This window comes from Capra hircus, chromosome 19 (assembly GCF_001704415.2).
Source record: "Capra hircus breed San Clemente chromosome 19, ASM170441v1, whole genome shotgun sequence".
NCBI classification, from domain to species: domain Eukaryota; kingdom Metazoa; phylum Chordata; class Mammalia; order Artiodactyla; family Bovidae; genus Capra; species Capra hircus.
Window position 1 is genome coordinate 22,297,745 of NC_030826.1, and position 3,751 is coordinate 22,301,495.

A 3,751-nucleotide genomic window follows, 5' to 3' on the forward strand; every position below is an offset into this window, starting at 1 on the left:
TGAGCTTGGGAGACTCATCTTAATGGATCTGAATAGGTGGGCAGGAAAGAACGAGATTCTGGTAACAGGGACTTATTCTGCGCATTGTCTCATTTACTCTGCGCCAAGAACCCACTGGAGGTACATGCCCACATTACAAACGGGGAAGATTTTTGTGTACAATCACACCTGGTAAGTGACAGAACCAGGAGTCGACTCATGCCTCCCAAGACGACTTCTGCTAACCCTAAAGCATTAGGCCAACCGCTGTCGGATGTGAACTCTAAAGCCAGCCACCGGTCTAGGAACCCGGGGCAGATTCGCAGCAAGATGGTCAATGAACAGTAAATGTATGTTAAAAGATGGGGGAAAAAAGGCGGGGGCATAAAGGAGTCGTGTGGGCAGGGGAGGTTGGGCTTAAATAGGAAAGGTGAGCTGGACTTCCAGAGGAGGCAACTTTTGAGCTTAAACTTGGAGGAGGTGAAGTGTTCCAAGTGGAGGGACCAGCCAGTGCCCCCAGAGATGGGGGCAGGCTTGGTTTGATAGGAATTGTAAGACCAGTGGGAGTGGGGCAGGGTGGGGCAAGGGAAGAGAGGTAGATGGGAGCAGATGAGACAGGGGACTGGATCAAGGAGGACTTGCATCCTCGTGAGATGCGAGCTAAAGCCGGCTCACCTGTAAACCTGTGGTCTGCGATGATCAGGTCCAGTTTGGAGGTCCCTTTGGTGGTGGCATGCCATCAGATCCAGGGCTCAAGATGAGTATCCAGAGCAGTGGTGGCTGGGTCCTAACAAGAGCCATGTGAAGCATGGATTTTGGTCATTGCCTGTCTTAGCAACCACCTCTGTACCGGCCTAATTTTCCAGGCCTCCTGTCCATTCTCTGAAGTACCTGATACCTTCCCAGGGCATTCCTTTTCTGCTTACATTAACCAGAGTCAGATCCCATTATTTTCAACAAAGAAACCTGCCTGGTGCCTTGATGCAGTCTGATCATCTAAGTCTCAAGCATCACCCTTTGTGAGGCTTGCCTTGACAACCCCAGTCACTTTCCCCTGCATCACCCTGCTTTCTTTTCTTCACGGCACTTACCACCAAAGTTGCCTTGTGTATTTGCTCGGGCCTTTCTCCCCTCACTAACCTTCATGAGAATAGAGGCCCCCATCTGTCTCATTCACCCCAGTAACCCCAGAACAGGACTGAGCCCAGAGCAGACCTCTAATTAAAGTATTTGCTGAATGAATGGATGAAAGCTGCCACATGGACACTGTTCAAAAGGAGCTAAATCCATGTGTCTGGAGCAGGTGGTTGTGATGATGTTGGGTCCAAACCCAGGTGAGTATGCATAAGACTCCTGTTTAGCTCCACAGACTTCTGGGGTACAGATGACAAAGGGCACCAGGTACCAATGTTCTCTGAGTAGAGAAAGGGAGAGAATGAGAGAAGCAAAGCAGAAAGGAAGAATGGGAGGAGGGTAGAATAAGAGGATATGGAGCTCACCTCCCCCCACATCAAAAATACATCTACATGTGGAATAAACCTCACCAGAAACTAACAGGAAACTGGCAGGACTCCTATACAACCAAGGCTGCAAGAAGAGTCCCACATAGTCAGGAAGGCTGGGAAGAAAAGCACTGGGTCAGGACCGGTGCCCTTGGAAGGGGACTAAGAGGAACAGTGAGATGGCACAAGTGGATACTCACCTTGGGGAGTGGGCAGGTTGGATCACTGACTGGGCGTCCCAGTCCTCGGGTCTTTGGCAGAGGATGCAAGAGCCTGCGGTTGCACAGAGAATGACTGGGACAGATAGTAGGCTGGAGAGGCCTAGACTCCACTGGTGACGAGTGGGCAGTGCTGGCTCACCACCAGACAGGGCAGAAAGAGGTCTGCCCTAGTAACTGCCACCTTGCCACAGCCCCTGACTCGAGCTGAGCGAACACCCTGGCCCTACTCACTCCACACCACAGCCTGGCACTGAATCTCAGGGAGCCAGATCCTGGGAAGAGATTTGATGGAGGGACACAGAGGCGGCCAGGGGACCTGGGCCACTGTAGGCACTTATTCAAACAGCACTGTAGAAGCAGCCCAGACTTCTGATGACGTCGCAGCCACTTCAGTCCTTGCAGCCACAACACCAAGATTGCCAAGCCGGCCCCACCCACTCCGTGCCACAGCCGTACACTAGAGCTGAGACCACAGCCAGGTTAAAGACGTCGCTGATCAGGTTTAGAGCAGGACTGCAGATGCTTACACACACAGCCACTGACTGTAGGCACACCGACCCTACTTACTTCAGCACTCCTGTCCTTTGGGGGAGAGGTTGCAGGGTGGGGAGAAGGAAAAACACACACTTGAAGGGAACAGAGCCAGCTCCAGCCCGACCCTCAGGGCTTTCGCTCCAGCAGCCTGAGAGCAGGCAAGAAGTCTCTCCTCACACCTGCAGTCTCTGGCTCCTCCAACACCAGCCATACCCGCTATCAAGGTGACAGTTGTCAGCACATCCTAAGGAAAGACGGGTTGGCATTCACATCAAGTTCAGCCCTCACACCAAAGACAGCACACACTGTCCATACGGATGCTCCCACATAAAAACACCCCTTCAAGACCACAAAAAGTAACTGTTCCACCTAAATCCATAAAGACAGAGAAAGTTAAGTAAAACGAAAAGGCAGAGGAACTACTCTCAATCTAAAGAGCAAGAGAAAATCTTTTTTTAAAATTTTAATTGGAGGCTAATTACTTTAAATATTGTGGTGGTTTTTGCCATACATTCATTTGAATCAACCATGGGTGCATATGTGTTCCCCATTCTGAACCCCCCTCCCATCTCCCTCCCTATCCCATCCCCCAGGGTCATCCCAGTGCACCGGCCCTGAGCATCCTGTCTCATGCATTGAACCTGGCCTGGCGATCTGTTTCACGTATGATAACATACATGTTTCAATGCTATTCTCTCAAATCCCACCCTCACCTTCTCCCAGAGTCCAAGAGTCTGTTCTTTACATCTGTGTCTCTTTCACTGTCTTGCATATAGGGTCATCGTTATCTTTCTAAATTCCATATATATGAAGAGAAAATCCTTGAAGAAATAATGGAACAGAGATAATCAGTCTATAGACAATGAATACAAAAGGTCAGTAATAAAAATGCTAACTGAATTAAGAGAGTAGATCCAAGCACAGATCAGTTTAACAAGGGACTAGAATTACAATAAAGACCCAATCAAAAATTGATAATGCAGTCACTGACATAAAAAAACACTCTAGAAGCAATGAATAGCAGACACTGATACTTGTGCAATTTATGACACAGAAGAATGCGTAAGTGGTCTGGAACACAGAATAATTTACCCAACCAGAACAGAAGAAAGAAAGGGGTCGGGGGGGAGGGAAAGAAAGAAAAAACAACATACAAGATCTATGGGATAATATAAACTGTGCCAATATTCACATTATAGGGATTCCAGAAAAAGAGAAAGGCATCAAAACTGTGCTTGAAGAAATTATGGCTGAAAACTTCCTAAACCTAAAGGAAACAGATTCCCAGGTACAGGAAGCACGGAGAATCCCAAACAAGACGACTCCAAACCAGCCCACACAAGGCATAAAGGGAGCAAGGAAAAAAGTCATATACAGAGGAATCCCACAAAGCCATCAGATCATTTCTCGGGCAGAAACTTCACAGGCCAAAAGGAAGTGGCATAATATAGTCAAAATCTTAAAAGAGAAAATCCTGCAACGTAGGGTACTCGACCCAGCAAGATTTTCATTTAG